The 21374-nt window shown below is 45.7% G+C and overlaps 1 long non-coding RNA gene across 1 annotated transcript; it reads right to left on the bottom strand.

The window, feature by feature from the left end:
- Window positions 1–18144: 18144 nt before the first annotated feature.
- Window positions 18145–21336, bottom strand: LOC135812550 (uncharacterized). Its single transcript, XR_010552849.1, has 2 exons — window positions 20336–21336; window positions 18145–19577 (listed from the first exon to the last, which is right to left on the bottom strand). It is a non-coding gene; the product is annotated as an uncharacterized LOC135812550 (long non-coding RNA).
- Between the last annotated feature and the right edge of the window lie 38 nt (window positions 21337–21374).

Below are 21374 nucleotides of genomic sequence, written 5' to 3' on the forward strand. Positions count from 1 at the left end.
CGTTCTTCTTCTTATTATTATTATACTGACGGCAACTAACATCCATTCTGATTGCATTTACTCGTCTCCCTACTTCGTAGTTCTTTCTAGAAAATCTCCCCATACAGCAGGGAGTCGTTTACATTATGACTCCCTGCTAAAGATCTACATGACTGTATAATATACGTTATAATTATTATGCTATCGGCCTACATGCGATTCCCGGGCTGGTCGACAGGCGGCCCAGCCAGCCTGCTAGTGGGATCTCGGCCTCGCACACAAATCCACACAAAATGTTACTGCACTGAATGCATTCTATTCCCCCGATACACTTCTCATATATACTCATTCTCTTGTTGGTACCGTACCCTTGATGGTACGGGACAGGTACGGGATAGCGCCAGGCATTTCGATGGCACAAACAAACAAAAATATCGGGGCCAGCTGTCTTTGCTAGTACGGAACAGTACGGGACAGATACGGGATAGCGCCAGGCGTGACACAAACAAACAAACAAACAAACAAACAAACAAACAAACACCAAATTAAAGCTGTGTGGACCCTGGCTAGCGCCAGACGTTACTGAAGTAACGTCTTCTGCATAGCTACGGGAATTAAAGCTGTGTGGACCCTGGCTAGCGCCAGACGTTACTGAAGTAACGTCTTCTGCATAGCTACGGGAATTAAAGCTGTGTGGACCCAGGCTAGCGCCAGACGTTACTGAAGTAACGTCTTCTGCATAGCTACGGGAATTAAAGCTGTGTGGACCCTGGCTAGCGCCAGACGTTACTGAAGTAACGTCTTCTGCATAGCTACGGGAATGAAACATACTTTGCTGCCCACTTCATCCCCGTGTTCACCACGGTACGTGCGTTCATGGTGAGGAAGGATGTCCTACCTCCCCAGCTTTCAAGCCATTTGGTTTATCTCTTTGAGTGCCGGAATTGTGCTGCCCGGTACGTTGGTAGGACTCTTCAACACCTGAACGCACGTATCAGACAACATGTGCCGTTGCACTTATTACCACCAGCAGCCAGAGCAAAGCGGCCAAAGCGTGGTAGGGCCGTGTAAGAACCCAGTTAGCTCAGTAGACAAACACGCTGTGCCGACAGCGCCGCCTGTTCCCATGCCACCACCGGCCCCACCACCTGGGGTGCCGTGGGTGGCTGGAGCTGAGGTGGGTTTGCCATCAGTGACCTGGCCACCACTTCTCGACCCACGGCGAACGGCAGCGGAGCCTACTCTAGCACAGCATCATCGTCCTGGAATGGAGGAGGGGCCACCGAGAGACACTGAACCCTCACCTCGGCAGTTGCCCTTGCCTCCGCCTGAGCCACCCCCTTTACCTTTGGTGACTACCGAGACGGGGGTCCCCCCGCTGCTGGGATCCACGGTGCCGACTGTGTCTGGACAGAGAGGGAGATCATCGACAAACCAAAATGAAACCAATATCCTTACCCATAGACCCAGAAGAAGCACAGCTAACTATTCACTTGAAATTTATGCACGGAATGGACTTGGCCCACGCAAAATGGACAGTGGAAATGGGTGTGCAGTAGCAGAGAACCCAGCAACGGTGACGCGGAGCAGCGGTCAAACGACTTGTGATGCTGTTGGAGATGATGGAGCCATGTTGGAGGCTGATACGGAGTGCAGTCAGACTGAGCATCAAACGGATGATGAGGAAGTGACTGATGATGATGATGGTGGTGATGAGGACGATGATGATGAAGATGAGACGGAGGACGAGGATAAGGCGGAGGAGGTTGAAGGAAAGGAGCGGGATGAGACGGAAGAGAGCGACGTGAGCAAAAAGTCAGCTGTATTTTGTCACTTGTTATCAGGTCCAGATTGTCTTAGTGTGTACGATGATTCTCACTTTTCTGTTTTGTGTAGTGCAAGTTATGTTAAGCAGTTGAAGGTTCTGGAAGCTGTATGTATTCGTGTGCATAATCCTGTTCTTTGTAAACAAAAGAAGCATGTAGTCGCGCTAAAGTTGTTCTCGTAGCTGGTTATCAGATGTAAATGTTGTGTCATGTTGCACTGTATCACCTCATGCTTTGTGCATTATGTTAGCACTATGGTTGACACCTATTATTATTATTATTATTATTATTATTATCTTTCCCTCAAACCAGTCAGTATTATTATTATTATTATTATTATTTTAAAACGAAGGTAAGTTATGGGTCGCAAATATCCACGCAAACACACATCCAGTCATAATAAGGCACTTGTCATAAGTATCCGAACGTTTTCGGTCCCTTCTCATCAAGGATTATTATTATTATTATTATTATTATTAGTAGTAGTAGTAGTAGAAAGGAAAAGGACATATGGAAACGAGTTAAGAGTAACTCTCCACCACTGTACCTAGATACTATATACAGTCAGAAAGTGCAACAACTAGGCACAAAACTGACAGAGTACTGAGACATTCGACGTCCTGACACCTAGCTTCAACACATCTCCGTAGCGCTAACCGACAGCCTTCCAACTTGGAAGGTTCAAGGTTATGGAAAGACCAAAGAGGGGACTGTATAGTATCTAGGTACAGTGGTGGAGAGTTACTCTTAACTCGTTTCCATATGTCCTTTTCCTTTCTACTTTTATTATTGGCTCAATACCCGAGTTTCAAATTATTATTATTATTATTATTATTATACGAAGTAGTGGTTGCGACTTCGGCGATTATTTGTAAGAAAGGGTTTGCTCCCCACACTGGAGCTCGCGCTATTCCGCCGACTTTACTTGACACTGGACTGACTCACGACTGCCATCCAGAGCACACGAGAAGTCCATCGAACCTTCGACTCGGCAAACCTGCAAGAAAGCACCACTCCCTGCTCAATACACAGTGTTTCGGGGAATTCACCCCTCATCAGTTGAGCTTGAGTAGGCTGAGGAAGATTGTGCCTGAAGAGCACCACTTATATAGCGGCACTGCGACACTGACTCACGCTGCTATCTGGTGTTCACGAGGTGTTTGTCGCGCTGGAAATGGAGCGTCTCTGTAAGTTTGTATCCCTGGTGATGTTTGTGCCTGGACAGCACTATATAAGTGGTGCTCTTCAGGCACAATCTTCCTCAGCCTACTCAAGCTCAACTGATGAGGGGTGAATTCCCCGAAACACTGTGTATTGAGCAGGGAGTGGTGCTTTCTTGCAGGTTTGCCGAGTCGAAGGTTCGATGGACTTCTCGTGTGCTCTGGATGGCAGTCGTGAGTCAGTCCAGTGTCAAGTAAAGTCGGCGGAATAGCGCGAGCTCCAGTGTGGGGAGCAAACCCTTTCTTATTATTATTATAGCTATGAATAGGATGAAGGCCGCAGACATCACGCAACTACGTTACTTGTTTGACATGTATTACTGTGTAGTTTATAACAAAAATATTATTGAAAACCCAGAATCGATTTTCTCGTTCCTATCATCAGTGGGAAAAAACGGAACTAAGGATACAACCAAAGAAACTGAAGTTAAGTACTGTAAATAGAAAGGTGTTAGAAATAACATCAAGATACAAGCGCAATAAAACCACTGGAGGAAACGCAAAAAAAGGTAACAAGATTACATAACCAAAGGCGAGAAGGCACTGAACGAAGTGTCAACCTACGAATACAACTTCAGTGCAACAATGTGCTCTTTCTGCTTACACAAAACAGGCTTATGAATACGTATACAAACTGCCTCTAGGACTTTCAACTGTTGGACATAACGCGCACGACACAGTACTGAAAAATGAGAGTCATCATACACACCAAGACAGTCAGGACGAGATAACAAGTGTAGATGTCGTCATAGGTGGCCAGTCTTCACCGACCCACCGAATCCAATCTGGCGTGCCACAGGGCAGCATCCTCGGCCCCACCCTCTTCCTTCTGTACGTCAACGACGCAGAAGACCACCTGCCTGATGGGGCGAAGCTGGCTGTATACGCCGACGACACAACTCTCTACAAGTGCATCACCACCCGACTCAGACTGCCAGAAGAAACAGCAATCCTCCAGCAGGCAGTAGACTCACTGGCAGCATGGGGAAGCAGGTGGAGGATCAAGTTCGAGCCCACAAAGTCGCAGGCATTGACCATCAGCCACCACCGCTCGCCAACCCCCCCCCCGAACGCAATACGCTTCCAAGGAGCAGTCGTGCCAGAAGTAGAGGAGCTCAAGCTTCTTGGCGTCACCTTCGACAGGCAGCTGGCATTCCGCAGCCATATCCGACAGCTTGCAGTACGCGGAGCCCAGCGGCTCGGCTTCCTCCGTAAGGCATCGGCTGTGCTAGACCCAAAGCACCGGGCAATCGTGTACCGTGGCTTTGTCCGCCCTGTGCTAGAGTATGGCATGCTGGTGTGGATGAGCGCAGCCCCCACCACCTTGGCCCGCCTCACTGCCATCCAGCGCCGTGCCCTGCACATAATTGGAGATGGATCATACCTCCCGAGCCTCGACATTCGCCGTACCGTAGCAGGGCTCTGCTTTCTGTACAAGCTGCACTTTGTGGAGGGTCCGGAAATGGTGAAAGCCATTCTGCCACCATCAGCAGCCGCACCGCAATACCGCATGCCTACTCGAGCGACAACCAGATCTGCAACACATCATCCATCGCAACTCACCAGTATCCTTCCCCCTCAGGCACGAAACAACACGCTCCGCTCATTTCCCCACTCCCTCATCGCAACGTGGAATCAGCTCCCACCTACCCTTCTGCAGTCTCCCCCTTCTCGCAGAGGCATGCACACGTTCAAGAAAAACGTCAACGGCCACTTGCGGCGCAGCAAGTGGGAGCGGGCCACAGACAGGCTATGATCTCTGCCAACACACCAGCCTAATTATACTGACCGCACTCCAGCTCCCTTCTACCCCTCTTTGATCCCCTTCGCTCAGCCTTAAAATCCGATTATCAGTTCACTCCATCTTCCTACGGTGCACTGCTTTTACTATCGTTTTGTCCTATCCCAATCTCAAATTCTCCCCATTATCGTTTGCAAAGCCGGTGCTCCCCTCTTGGATGCACATGTTTCTTTTCTCCTATGTATCGGCGCACAGGAGTAACAATGATTCCGAGACCATTGGTCGGAGGAGTTACTTTTGCCCCGCCCCCACTTCCATCCAATATGCCACCGCCCCCGCTGTGCAGCATCTGATGGTACTGTGGTATTCAGTAAAAAAAAAAAAAAAAATACACAGCCGACTTCTTACGATTTCCTCCAGTGGTTTTATTGCACTTGTATCTTGATGTTATTTCTAACACCTTCCTACCGCGATGTCTGCGGCATTCATCCTATTCATAGCTATATTAAAATTATGATCTCCACGTAGTCGTAGGTTATTATTATTATTATTTTTTTTAAACTAGTGAAGATTTTTTTTTATTTTTTTTTTTAAGTGCCTCTTTTACGGGCAAAAAATTAACACAATGTATTAAAATGCAATACAACATACACTGGAGAAGAAATCAGGAAAATAAAATATGAGCTCAAAAATGGAACGAAAAATAGCAAATAGAATCAAAACTCACGATGGAATCAAACTCACGATGGAATCAAACTCATGATGGAAACTACAAAACCCAATGAGTTGGAAAACCAACCACAGAATTAGATATTGGGAATAGAGTCAGACACAACAACGACCGAAATCAGTACACCAAAAATCTGTCCTACAAAAAAACAAAGGAACAAGAAAAACAAGAAAGACGAAGTACAAAGAATCCCCAAAAAAGAGGGGAGAACGGGATGAAAGAGGACCGGAGAGCGGCAAACCCCAGTATTATTATTATTATTATTACGAAATAGAGGTTGCGACTTCGGCGATGATTTTGTTTAGGAATGGGTTTGCTCCCACACTGGAGCTCGCGCTATTCCGCCGACGACTTGACACTTGACTGACTCACGACTGCCATCCAGACGGAGTGTCTCTGTAAGTTTGTATCCCTGGTGATGTTTGTGCCTGGACAGCACTATATAAGTGGTGCTCTTCAGGCACAATCTTCCTCAGCCTACTCAAGCTCAACTGATGAGGGGTGAATTCCCCGAAACACTGTGTATTGAGCAGGGAGTGGTGCTTTCTTGCAGGTTTGCCGAGTCGAAGGTTCGATGGACTTCTCGTGTTCTCTGGATGGCAGTCGTGAGTCAGTCAAGTGTCAAGTCGTCGGCGGAATAGCGCGAGCTCCAGTGTGGGAGCAAACCCATTCCTATTATTATTATTATTATTATTATTATTATTATTATTATTATTATTATTTAAAAATTCGACGAGGAGACAATAATTTTAATATGGCAATAAGTAGGACGAGCTGAAGCGACATGTGGACTACTTTATTAACAATGTAAGCGATGGAGACGATGCAAGAAACAACCTAAAGGGTAAGGAAAAATACATGTAAGAAGAAAAAGGGCAATGGAAAAAATAGATGATTCGAACAAGTTTTCGTACAACACTCTTCAGGAATCACCGTTGTACTAAAGAACAAAATGAGAACAAAGGAAATAATATAGCAATCAAGGTAGGGTGACACGATACAATGACAGCACTAGAATATCGAGGTGCGATTGTATCGTGTCACCCTACCTTGATTGCTATATTATTTCCTTTGTTCTCATTTTGTTCTTTAGTACAACGGTGATTCCTGAAGAGTGTTGTACGAAAACTTGTTCGAATCATCTATTTTTTCCATTGCCCTTTTTCTTCTTACATGTATTTTTCCTTACCCTTTAGGTTGTTTCTTGCATCGTCTCCATCGCTTACATTGTTAATAAAGTAGTCCACATGTCGCTTCAGCTCGTCCTACTTATTGCCATATTAAAATTATTATTATTATTATTATTATTATTATTATGAAATGACCCAAAGGCAATGTGCCTATCGAGGGGTTCATTTGATTGAAAGAACAGTAGATGTAGATGTATGCACAAAGACAAGCAGGGATTGATGAGGAGAGAAATGGGGAAAATCAGCTGCAAGGTGGCGGAATTCCGTTGATTGCATAAGCATACTCAGCTGTAAATTTCCTGAGGGCAGCTTTGAACTTATAGAGCGAGGCTTCCGATGTTAGACTGGGGGGTAAACAGTTCCATAGAATAGCAGTTCGGAACATGAAGAGAGACTTAGACAATGATTTAAATTTGGGAAGAATGATTTTATTTGGTCGTCGCTCACTATTCGTAATCTTGAAATGGAAACCAGCAAGGTAATCACGATGATGGAAAACATATCTGTGAAAAGTAGTGAGACTGATGATTTGACGACGATAGGCTAGTGACTCTAGGGAGCATTTAGAATTTAAGACAGATTTGGAAGAAGTGTAATCAAATGCAATTTTTTTCTTTTTCAGTAGAGCTCTAGCAAACCTTGCCTGTAATTGATCAAGAGTGGTCATGGGTTTCTTATTAGATCCAAACGACCACACCGTACAGCTATATTCGATCACAGGTCTTACGAACCCTTTGTACAGTATGATCATTGCCGAAGGCGTAAGTTGCTGGGACATTATTGACAGTAGGTGCACTCGATATCTGAACTTCGAAGTTATTGAGGCGACATGTTTGCGGAAATCCAGGTTGTCGGTCAAGGTGATGCCAAGATGTTGCAGTTCAGAAACCACCGTTAAGGGGGCACATCACCCAAAAATTTCATATGGCATTCAATTGACCGTAACTTTGGTGTTTCTCAGTGGATTTGAGTGAAATTTTGACCACACACTCCTGCCACTATGCTGGCCCTCAGGACATGATTTACAAGTTCTTGCGCCTCACTGACAGGCTTTCCAGGCCGGAAAAACTCAAATTTCCGGCATAGTGCTACGGTGTGCGAGCCACCCAGGAGCCAAACAAATGCATTTACATTTTTTTCACATTTTCGTGCCCATTCTGTCCGTGCGCGGGACCCAAACCTAAAACAAGTCCAGAAGCAGCCATGGGTGGTGGGGTAGGGCCCCTCAACGTGGCCCTGGAATCTGTCACAACGGAACGAGTGGGCGTTCTTTCACGGACTCCCACAGACCCAAGTCAATTTTTGAATTTTTTTAGGTTTGGCACGTGCTACGAGGTCGTACCTTTGATACAACATCCAGTGCTGGGACCTCCACAGCAAGCCATTTCCACAGCGCTGCACACCAAATCCAGGATGCCCTCAGAAACCGGCAAAGACTGCCACTCACGTTTCACTACTGCCTAGTACTGAATCCTACCTGACTTCTTGACACGACTCAAACTTGCCAAAGTCACTAAATCAACGTCAACTACAATAATCAAGCCACATATCTGCAACGTCACGAGGGTGCTGGCAAAAGTCCTGCTGCACGGCGGCGGGCTTCGCCCGCCGCCGTGCAGCCCAATACGTGGTTTTTTAACGTGATTTTTTGGACTTTTTTGGACTTGGGGCAAAATTCTGCACACTTTCGCGTGTTTCCATAACACGACAAGTTGCGCACGCTCTGCTCACATTCAAATACAGTGCTGCCAACAAATGACAGCATGCAACAAAAAAATCTTTCCTTGCAAGGGCACATTTTCGGCCATAACTCTTGAACGGCTGGTCAGATAGGGACACAGTTTTCAGAGAATTTGCAGCTATTCATGCTCTTTCAACTGACGTAGCACTCAATATGAATTTACAAATTCGATTTTTCAGCGAATTTTTGGGTGATGTGCCCCCTTAAGGGGGCACATCACCCAAAAATTTCATATGGCATTCAATTGACCGTAACTTTGGTGTTTCTCAGTGGATTTGAGTGAAATTTTGACCACACACTCCTGCCACTATGCTGGCCCTCAGGACATGATTTACAAGTTCTTGCGCCTCACTGACAGGCTTTCCAGGCCGGAAAAACTCAAATTTCCGGCATAGTGCTACGGTGTGCGAGCCACCCAGGAGCCAAACAAATGCATTTACATTTTTTTCACATTTTCGTGCCCATTCTGTCCGTGCGCGGGACCCAAACCTAAAACAAGTCCAGAAGCAGCCATGGGTGGTGGGGTAGGGCCCCTCAACGTGGCCCTGGAATCTGTCACAACGGAACGAGTGGGCGTTCTTTCACGGACTCCCACAGACCCAAGTCAATTTTGAATTTTTTTAGGTTTGGCACGTGCTACGAGGTCGTACCTTTGATACAACATCCAGTGCTGGGACCTCCACAGCAAGCCATTTCCACAGCGCTGCACACCAAATCCAGGATGCCCTCAGAAACCGGCAAAGACTGCCACTCACGTTTCACTACTGCCTAGTACTGAATCCTACCTGACTTCTTGACACGACTCAAATTTGCCAAAGTCACTAAATCAACGTCAACTACAATATTAATAATCAAGCCACATATCTGCAACGTCACGAGGGTGCTGGCAAAAGTCCTGCTGCACGGCGGCGGGCTTCGCCCGCCGCCGTGCAGCCCAATACGTGGTTTTTTAACGTGATTTTTTGGACTTTTTTGGACTTGGGGCAAAATTCTGCACACTTTCGCGTGTTTCCATAACACGACAAGTAAGCGCACGGTCTGCTCACATTCAAATACAGTGCTGCCAACAAATGACAGCATGCAACAAAAAAATCTTTCCTTGCAAGGGCACATTTTCGGCCATAACTCTTGAACGGCTGGTCAGATAGGGACACAGTTTTCAGAGAATTTGCAGCTATTCATGCTCTTTCAACTGACGTAGCACTCAATATGAATTTACAAATTCGATTTTTCAGCGAATTTTTGGGTGATGTGCCCCCTTAATGGCTCATTGTACATTTGGTATTGGATTCCTGCAGTAGGTGTATCATTGATAGCTCTATGACACAGCACGGATGTCTTGCTTGCTGAGAATTCACCTCCATTGTTCCTGCCCCATGTTTGACATGCATCAAGATCAGACTGCATGTTCGCTCTACTGGCGAGGGTGTCTTCAGGTTTGTAAGCCAGTAGGAGGGTGACATCATCTGCAAATAGATATTGCGTGCAATGTTGCATAGCGTTGGGCAGGTCATTTATATAGAGTAAGAATAGGAGTGGTGAATGGTGGGAACCTTGAGGCACTCCGCAGTTGATGCTCCGCTTCTTCGATTTAGTGCTATGTACCTTCACTTCAATTTGTCGATCCCCTAAGAAGCTCTTCAGCCATTTTACTGACGAAGCTGTAGCAATCTTACCGAATTTCTTTAGGAGTATAGAGTGGTCGACCCGGTCGAATGCTTTCCTGAAATCTAGAGATATCAGGTCAAAATTAGTGCCATTATCAATATTTACAGCCATTGATTGGGTTAGCAAGATAAGTTGGTCCGTTACAGACTTGTTGCGTACATATGCGAATTGACCTTTACAAATTACACCATGGGTCATCAAGTATCGAAGTAGACCGAGAGAATCTTTTCCATTAGTTTCGCTATGCATGGGAGAAGGGATATAGGCCTGTAATTGGTAGGCTCTTTGGCGCAACCTCTATTCTTGTACACCGGTATTACAGTGGATGATTTCCAGGAGGACGGGAACACACCATCATCAAGGCTGTAGTTGAACAATACTGATAGTGATTGGGAAAGGATGTCTGCGAATTGCTTTAGTATACGGTTTGTCAGGTTGATGTCTGATGATGATTTATGTTGTTGCAGCCTCTTTGCTGCATCGAAGACTTCAATAGGGCGTATGTTTCCGAATCCAAATTTGTTTCCATCGACGTCGGCTTCATTGATTGTTATACTAGTTGCTACAGTATTCGGCGGCGTTCACTGAATGGTGCATTGGCGGGCAAAGAAGGTACATAGCGTTTCGGCCTTCGCTTGATCTGTTTTGTGAATTTCATTGCCGTTCTGCAGGTCTGGAATTGCCTTTTTATTTGTTTGGTCAATATTGCATATTGCTTTGGCACATTTCCACCACGCATAGCCACCCTTTCTTTCCTTGCCAAGCATTGTGTATCCGAGCGTTGACAAGTATGTGTCCTTGGCGGTTCTTAATGACCGGTGGTACAGGTTGCGCGAGAGTTTGTATGCAGCTCGTCAGGAATCGTTGAGTGGCTCCTTTCGGTGGAGCACATAGAGGCGGTTAGTTCGCTGACGTTGCGTCTTAAGTTTTTTTGTGAACCATGGTTGGTTCGACTGGGTGTTTTTCCGGCGTGTGATGGTCGTTGCTGCCCGAATTGCCTGGTCCAGCAGTGCAGAGTAGGCCATGCATCTGAAACTGATGTGCACGTTGGTGCCCTGCATGCATTCGGTCAATGGTAGTGTGCTCAGTTTCTGCCTGAGGAGGTGCATGTCAACCTTTCTGGAGACTGCGGCTGCGTTGACAGTACTTCTAGAGTGGCGTTTCTCTGGTGGAGAATATGCGCAAAATAGAGGACAGTGGTCTGCAATGGGCATGGATGTGTAACATGAAGTTACAAGATGGGGCATATTAGTTAAAATCAGGTCTAGGAACGGATTAGAATCTTTAGTTGGCCTCGTTCTATGGTTCTTGGAGACCATAATGCTGTAGCACGTCCTTTTTTTGTTCACACTTTTAATTATGCTGTTATAAAATGTTCTATTTTTTGTACACAGTACCCTCAGTTCCGATACTATTCACTGATGAGCGGAACACGAAAATCGATTTTGAATAACATAAAAATCCTTAAAAAAATGTCTGCCATGTCTGCATCGATTATACTCTTAATTGCACTAATAAAATTGCTTTCTCCACGCCGACTCTCTATATATTTTATTTTGGTTATTGCCATGTATATGATAGTGCATACATGTACAATTGTGCATATCGAATAGCTTTTGTCCATCAAGCCAGTCGATCAAAATGACTGTAGACGATCCAGCACAGTCATTGTCCCATCAGACCCAGGTCCCCTCCAGGACCAGACCTTGGCCTCGCTGGCAAACGAGTCTGAGGAGCAGTTCTCACCTTGATTGAACCGTCTGTCAAAGAACGACGCGGTGGCGGAGCTGATGCTGTTTCAGGACCGATTGCGGATCGGAAGACAACATCGTCACCAAGCGCTTCATCCTGTTATTTTATTTTGGCTGCTTCTGAGGTCGATGGCTGGACTGCTATTATTAGGCACGTGTGTACATATGTACATGTGCTACGTACATAATATTTATTAATCTAGTCATGTACATTTGCATGCACTATAAAAAAATTGCGGTCGGGTGAAAAAAGACGGTCGGTCGGGTGACCCGAAACAACGAATTAATTCTGGGTGGCCTAATACTACTACCATACTACTACTACCGTAAATATATAGTGTTACCGTTGTTTGCTAAGGGTGTCTATTGCCTCAGTATGTGGGTGCATAGCAACCCACTCATTTAGAAAAGCGATCCTGTCAGCTTTTCTATTATTGTGTTCACATGGCAAGAAAAACGACACCGCTATGCTACGTAAGTTTCTACGTAAGGTGCTCGGTATTTCACTTAGGCTACGTAAGTCTCTACGTAAGGTGCTCGGTATTAGATCTACCAACGGGTGGTAGCCGCGTGCGGTGCACGTGCACGGCAGACATTGTGTTTTGCAGTGCAGTATAGTACTGCAGTCCGTGTTCGAACGTTCGGATGTGCATGCGCGAGGAACTTCCTTCTGGAACTGCTTCTTGTATGAGCTGTTTCGGATATTTCGTCTCCTGGCCTGGCTTATTTCGTTTCGGCGCTGCTGAGACCTCCTTTCGCGGAATATTACTCAATGACAGGTGAGTTGACCAGTTCCCTTTGATTATTTGCTTGTGTTGACTCTTTCATTTACGAAAAGTGTGCTGAATTTGGGCGGAATGCAATAAAATTAATAATGGAAAAGCTGACAGGATCTCTTTGTTTCCTTCGATTCATTTGCTTATACTCACCCTTTCATTTCTAGAGTGTGCGAAGAGCGCGAGTTCACCTTCTTGACGGTAAGGCTTATGTTAGATGTGTTGTCGAAATACTCGTATTCGTTGTACATTGGTACGTTACAAGTAAGGCACTGGTCAGTGACATACTATCGTTGGCAGTTCCCAATCTGGAGGGAAAGGTTCAAGGACCCATTGACCGAGTTTGCAAAATATATTCGCATATCAGGGAAAATCTCCATTGTGGAGAGGATCAGTAACTTGTTTGCTTCATACGAAACAAGCCAATGGGTGCAGTCTCGTCTCGTGAAGATCTTGTACTTGTAAGTTGTATGATTGGATTTGTTTACTGGAGTCTGGGCTGTTTGATTTATTATTTGTGAGTACCGCCGAGATTGCACTGCCCCAAATAAAGTTTCGTGCCGCCAAAGCAAGAATTACGATCTGCAAACTGTTTGTAGTACATGTACCTGCAAGAATGTGCTGTACATGTATCGTACTTTCTCTGTTGCTGTTTCAGTTGCCGTCATGTTTCTAAAGAAAGGTTCAGTAGAGAGGTTCTGCAAAACGAAAATTCGAACGAAGTTTCGCGACAGTCCTTGCGAAAGTGTGTACGAATTTTGCGTTCTGCACATTTTCGTAGTTTGTGCGGGCCAAGTGCACGTACGCCATGACCCGATCTCACGAATTTTCCTACGACACTTCATTTCGCGTTCCCTGCAAGTTTCGCGTCCAAAGTTGCGAAAGTTCGTGCGAAGTTTCGCACTTCATGACGTAGAACGAAAGTTTGTACGCGTTTTCGTTTTGCAGAACCTCTCTAGTGACTCATTTGTTTCATATGAGACGAGTCAATGAGTTGGTGTGGCTTAGAATCATCTTTCGCAGTAGAAGAAATCTATTCGTATGTCTATTGGAGAAATAATTGTATTCACTGGTTATAAATAGGTTAAGACAAACTCACAGAATAAATACCATCGGTCCCTTGGTGTTCGTCCTAAAGAGGTTCGACTGGATATCATTCATACTCACCAAAAGATGTGTAAGATTTTATTATTATGGAGTGCCTTGTTTATCTCTCAGTACCTCCAACCATAGCCTTGCCCCTTTCATCCTCAAGATCAGTGTAGTTGTTGGAAGGAGGTGTCGGACTCAGCAATGTATTTGTTTACATTTTAATACATGTTTATATTGTTCCTCTTTTGCTGTGTTGTTTTAGAAAATCGTGGACTAACAGTTTGAAGTCATTGAACTACGTCCAAAAGTTGTATCGACATCAACAGGATTACGATTTCAGTGCAATATGATGCAGGATGACCTTATCACGAAAACCCATGATTATAAACCATTATAAACACAGAATCAACAAAAACATCTGCGACACGCACCTGGTTACATTTCTCAAATAAATCTGATCGAGGGTGGGGAGATCTGAAATATCTTAAAGGCAAGACAATTTTATGACAGGGTCATGAAATTCTGTTACAGCAACATGCACAGAATGACCTCCGTATAAAAAAAGTATCACCACGGTCCACCACTACGTACTCACATGTTTCCCCGCAGAATAACATGCATTTTGCCATTTTCTGCAAGAAAAGGCTTGCACATCAATGCGTATTAATACGGTATTGATCTCTTGATATGATGTGAAGGTCATCATTAAATTTTAGTTTAAATTGACATATTGAGATAGGGCATTCCATTGATTGGTGACAGAAAAAACAAAAGAAATTATAGCAATAAAAACTGCTTTATGGCAGTTTTCTAAAAAAAGTTATTGTGTTCTAGTCCATGGACCCCGTCTAAAAAGTAAGAAATTAACGAAATGTGATAGCCGAAAATTAAAATTTCACACAAAACCTCACAATAATCACACACAGAATGAAAAGCTACATGTAGAAGACCTTTTCCCCTCGTGATCCTCTTTCCTATGCATGCATGACATGCATGTTGCCAATTGTTTGTGCAGTACAAGTTTAGGGTTGAAAGCAGCATTTCAAGTGCTGTGATTGTTGTGAGGTTTTGTGTGAAATTTTAATTTTCGGCTATCACATTTCGTTAATTTCTTACTTTTTAGACGGGGTCCATGGACTAGAACACAATAACTTTTTTTAGAAAACTGCCATAAAGCAGTTTTTATTGCTATAATGTCGTATGCATGGTGACTTTTACTTCGCCACCAGTTGTAACCCCGCCCCCAGTAGCCAAATCAGTCAGCTTCACTGGTTACATCACCTTGCTGTGAGTAAGACGGCTTGAAATGTGTTTGGATCCATACAAAAACTGGATCCATTTTTTGAATTTTTGAAATATTTAATTGTTGCAATGCTGTCACGTAGCACTTTCAAGAGCTACGGTCACATAGCAAGAGTTCATGAACTCTTGCACATAGTCATGATCTTCAAAAGACAGTAAGTGAAGCCGTTACGTCTCTAAAGTCTAATCTCGTTGTGTCTTATCGACGGAAAACCGCCAACTGGGTAAAAGATGGCTCACAGAGGCGGTCACCCCACATACACATGATGACGCGTCGACGGCAGCCGCTGGGGTGTCCAGCCATACCGTAACCATGGTAACTGACGTTACTTAGCAAAGGCGAAGGACTAAAGCCAAAAAAAAGACCGTCACTTAATTTTTGCCGACTACCCGCCAAAAAAATCTTTTCGTTTCACGTGTCAGACACGTCCGCGAGCGCGTACGACTCGCGCGCGCCCGCGCTACCTTTCACGTCAGGCAATCTGTTCACGCCACATGGCTGGATAGCGCGTACATACGGTATGCAAACATGATTGAAGATTTGCAAAATCAATAATTATTTTTTTCCAAGTCCAGGCGCCTAGGCAGTACTAATGCCTAATGGCAGCTGACTTTATTTTCGGAGAAACACTACTCATTGTAGTAAAAAGTAACAATGAATAGCGATATCATCTAGGAAGGATCGCTACCCTAACGCGAAGGAAAGGCCTTGCGCGGCTACTCTACGAAGTGTTGATGAAAGACTCATCAAAGTTAGTTGGTGGACGAACAACTCGCTGGCGCCGGAAAACTTGGCCCCCAACGATGGTGTTAGGTGAATCATCAAGCATAATGTCTTGTACAGCAGTGTTCACCGAGGAAGGAGAACGCTCTAGTCGCTGCTGTTGTCCGTTTCATCCACGATGGGCGTTAGCTGCACCGCGCCTATTGTGTTTTAGTATTCCATGGACACACATTAGCATTCAGAGCGATTGTGGAGCCACAATTTACTTCACACAGCGTTGTATTGTCCACGAGCGCAAACTTCATTATCAGCAGTAACTGTTACTCTTCATCCTACATGTAGACTTGGAGTATACACGGCCTTGTCACGACAGCGACAGCTCTACAGAGTGTTCAAGTGAGAAACATTAATTTCTATTGTTGGTGGACGAATAAATGGATGGTTCCGAAAAAACGCGGCCTGCACCGATGGTGTTTGGTGGATCATCAAACAGGGTGACCAGCAGTGTTCACCGAGGAAGGAGAATGCACTCGCCACCACTCCGATTCATCCAAGTGGGCGTTAGCTGCGCCGCGCCTATTGTGTTTTAGTATTCCATGGACGCACACTAGCGTTCTCAGCGATTGTGGAGCCACAACATATCTTCATGCGGCGTTGCACTGTCCAAGAGCAGAAACGTCAGCAGTGACCCATCATCATACATGTAGATTTGGAGTATACACACCATGCGCCAATGGGCCTTGGCACAACAGCGGCAGCTCTACGGAGTGTTCAAGTGAGAAACATTTGTTTCGACTTTTGGTGGACGAACAAATCGTCGGTGCCGAAAAACGTTGCCTGCGCCGATGGTGTTTGAACCATCGAGGGCTCCGGAAGCAGCAGCTGAGCCAGATCAGCCAGTCTTGCCAACTCTCAGTTGCCGGACTCCGTGCTGCAGCTAGCAGCACTGGCACCAGCCGGAATTATTTTTCCGCCGATACCCGTTACTTCCAGTTCTCTCAAGGGCATAACTGGAATCCATTGCCAGGTGATGACCTTTTACTTTATGTGTTATTTTGCTGCCGAGTTGTTCAGAACTTTTCAGCCCCGATCTGTCCATGTCTACATGTCGGCCATCCGCAAACGTCATGTGGAAGTTGGCTTTACCTACCCGTCAGGCCCAATGACTCTCCTCGCAAGGTTCCTGTCGGGCATCAACAGGTCATCATCGACACAGCGTCATCGCCTGCTGATAACCACTCAACTTCTCAGGGAGATTAGCCGGCATGTTGCCTTTCCACGGATGTGGCACCCTCATGACAAGGCCATGCTAAGGGCAAACTGACTGCTTTATTTTAGCTCTACATTACCGCAGTCAGTCCAGCACAATACGCCAATCGTATTTCACTATAACTCGCGTGTCATAATTGGGGATATGGGCTGCTCCGCCCTATATCCCTGATATGCCAACTAGACAAAAAGTGTGTTCTGAGCCTGTATCGCGTATAATAGGCTCATCGTAAAACAAAATAAAAGTCTTAAAAATCAGGGTTCACGTAACACTCGGGTTCCAGCCAAGTTTTCCGCATCCGCAGGAACGCTACCCCCCCCCCCCCCCCCCCTCTTGAATCATAGCATAGTGGACTCTGCAATGAACAGATTATGAAACTCCCTGCAAATTTACTACGGTCATTTCTGGTGACTGGTCTTGGGGCACCGTGGAAGCTGTGACTGGTTGCCAAGTTTAGTTTTGTGACTGATTATGGGGCATTTTTGACTACTTCAAAGCACAGCTCTGATTGATCACAGAGTCTTACTGTTGTGAATATTTATATCGATTGAGAAGTCAAGCAGCCACGGGGCGCTGGCCTTGCAGCTGTGAGTATGCATACGGTACATATTCACATGACTCTATTGTATGCTGGACACTGCTGGTCCATTGTTGCAGTGTGTAAGTGAACTGCAGAACCTATTCCGTGATGAAACACCTACTCTTGAAAGACTGAATGTTTTAGCTAATAGTCTTTTACTTCACTCTCATGCTGCTCATATAATTATACCATACGCCAGAAGACCCTAAGTTTGTTCTAAGATTTTGTGGACCATGTGACCATGTGGTACTTTCACTCTACAGCCAAGTCAACCTATTCGTCAACACACAGGGTTTTCCTCAGACACAAGCGAATGGTTTACTCCACTCTGGAGAAGAACACAGTTTGCTCTCTCGAACACCAACCGCAGATAACTACGGAATGTACTTCAGAAGTAGGAAGTGCAACAACTGCTAGAATATTGAACTGTCGTCCACACCAAACAAATAAAGACAACTGAAAACCAAAACACATGCGACTGCGAACATGCATGTAACAGCGACTGCAAGCCAGAACTACAGACTCCGCGCAGGGAGGAACAGGGGAAACAGAGGTAACGCTTCCGACTCCGAGAGCTTCGAATAGCAGCGGACAAAACAATCCATCAACCTTGCGTGTCACCTTGCGCTACCGCAAACGAACACCTATGGATGCACAGTGCAGCACAGACTCAGTGCATGCACGGTGTAATAACTGGAGTACATGTAAACCGACAACGGTCACCTTGTACCCTATGCAGTAATTACATGGGCGGTGCCAACAAAAGAGCAGGGTTCGTGTATCGTGCACACTCCAATGGCACAGCAGAAAATGTTCTCACCAATAGCCACTGCTAGCTGTTTTGTCATCTTGCTGTGCCAAATGATGCTGTATAGACGCGCCAAGCAGAAATGGACTGCTTATGAGCGTGAACAGGCTGGATGGGGTGACTGATGGACTGTCAGAGTTGGCGAACCACAGAAATCGTGTCGCATCTCTGTATGCTGGGTTGGCACTGATTTGTAAAATGGCCTTCTCAGTATCGCAGGTCATGACGATTGGTGGCAGGCAAAATCGTAGAACAATGATGAATTGCCTAATGGCTAGGTCGTTGTTAGTAAGATTGCCTGAATCTTAGATGTCAACACAGTCTAGGTCCCACAGATCTGGGATGGTGCAGGAGTCGGAAGTTGCATCAGTTAGAGAAACGATAGCTGGCATGGCTGCTCATCGGCGTAGCTGAGTGCTTGGAGTGACGTGTTCGGCCAGTCACCACAAAACCGACTGTGGTAGGCAGAAACTGTAGTCCTGGCGGAAGTCCTCTGGTGCTCCCCGTCAAGACTCCCAGAGGAAATTTGCACCGATCAAGACGACTGACTATCTTACGGTCAATGGCGATACTGGTTGATGCTGCACTAGCTGCTGTTGCGCTAGATGCTGGTACCTCGTCAGCCACAGGCTGGTCAGCTACTATGTTGGTACTGCTGTCAGATTTCTGTTGAGATTCAGGGCAGATCGTGACATGATGGTGACTCTGATTGGTGACCCATGCGAGAACACACATTACATTTGCGGGTGGCCTTGCACTGAGTTGACCGGTGCCCTGTGCGCAAACACACAAAGCAACGCTTCTGTTCAATCTGTTATTCTTTCCGCTGTGCTACTGTTGTGTATTTCGCGCAGCTCTTGTCCAGGTGAGATCCGCCGCAGAATGCACACCCTCTCATACTGCTGGCATTCCAGTTAACATCAGACCGCTTCCTTCTGGTGAACTTGCATGCGCCTGTCACCAGTGCACCTGCAGAATAGTGAGTGACATATTCTGCTGTAGTACCGCCTGTGTTTGTGCGGCGCAGAAAGGCGTCTTGCATGATAACATAACGCTTCAGTGCTGTTCTGAAGTCATTCAGTTACCATTGGGTCCCTGCATCTGAAAAGCCTCGCGATTCGTCCAGTTGAATCAGTGTTCGGCATGATCCGTATCTTGGTCACAGCACCGTGTGACGATCTGGTGACATCAGACGGATATAATACACAAGAGACAATTGTGATATTTCTACATTGTGTTTACTTCAGATACATAATCTAAATAAAAGGGGGGGTTGTCAACCGACAACCGCTCTATTTAGTTGCTTTTCACTCTTTAGATGAATATTCTTTTATTAATTATGTCGAAAAATTATGCGGTTGTCAGTTGACAACCACCCTTTAATTTACACTGCAGTTGCGTGATGTCCACCACTTTCTGTACATAATCTAAGAGTACTAAAACAGCCACTGACTTCCAACTACCAAGGGAAAGCAAGCCCAAGCGCAGGAGAATCGTGCGCGCGCGCGCGGGTACGTGACATATAATATCGTAGTAGAGCTGGCAGGCAAGGCATGATCAGGGGTTCAGGCCCTGCCTGTAAACGCTCTGATTGGCTCAAACCCTGGCAACAGTCACGTGACATGTCTGAAAGTACAAGTAGTTGCGATTTATGCTGAAGTTCAAACTGACGGAACACGTGCAGCGCTACACCATGAACCGTGTGGAAACAAAAATAAGTAGAGGAGACACGGGATAACAGACATGAACTCAGGGTCAAACTGATAACTGTGAAACGTGAATGCATGCAGTATATGGAGACAAAACAAAGTCACAGAATTCAGTACGTAATAAGTACTACACACTAACCTCGTACATGAGAATGTCACGACACCATTTGAATTAGCTCTTACACCCCACTTATGTTTCAGTCAGTAAGAGTACACATGCGTACTTACGTTGACTATTTTATCTGACTTGTCCAACACCATCGTTGTGAGCCTTCGGCACTTGGGAATACACAGGACAGATAAGATAGCAGCAAGAGCATCTCCCCGCTCTGTGAACACAGCTCAGACGCCATGCTTCATGATTGTGTGCCCATGGAATACAAGGACACAATAGACTTGGTGCAGCTAACGAAATGGATGAACGGTCGACGGCCTGAGTGTTCTCCTTCCTCGATCAACACTGACAGTCACCACATACCATGCTTGATGTTTCAAGCACCATCGGCGCAGGCAACGTTTTTCGGCACCGACGATTTGTTCGTCCACCAAAAGTCGAAACAAATGTTTCTCACTTGAACACTCCGTAGAGCTGCCGCTGTTGTGCCAAGGCCCATTGGCGCATGGTGTGTATACTCCAAATCTACATGTATGATGATGGGTCACTGCTGACGTTTCTGCTCTTGGACAGTGCAACGCCGCATGAAGATATGTTGTGGCTCCACAATCGCTGAGAACGCTAGTGTGCGTCCATGGAATACTAAAACACAATAGGCGCGGCGCAGCTAACGCCCACTTGGATGAATCGGAGTGGTGGCGAGTGCATTCTCCTTCCTCGGTGAACACTGCTGGTCACCCTGTTTGATGATCCACCAAACACCATCGGTGCAGGCCGCGTTTTTTTCGGAACCAGCCATTTATTCGTCCACCAACAATAGAAATTAATGTTTCTCACTTGAACACTCTGTAGAGCTGTCGCTGTCGTGACAAGGCCGTGTATACTCCAAGTCTACATGTAGGATGAAGAGTAACAGTTACTGCTGATAATGAAGTTTGCGCTCGTGGACAATACAACGCTGTGTGAAGTAAATTGTGGCTCCACAATCGCTCTGAATGCTAATGTGTGTCCATGAAATACTAAAACACAATAGGCGCGGTGCAGCTAACGCCCAACGTGGATGAAACGGACAACAGCAGCGACTAGAGCGTTCTCCTTCCTCGGTGAACACTGCTACAAGACGTTATGCTTGATGATTCACCAAACACCATC

Source organism: Sycon ciliatum, chromosome 1 (assembly GCF_964019385.1).
Source record: "Sycon ciliatum chromosome 1, ocSycCili1.1, whole genome shotgun sequence".
Classification (NCBI taxonomy): Eukaryota; Metazoa; Porifera; class Calcarea; order Leucosolenida; family Sycettidae; genus Sycon; species Sycon ciliatum.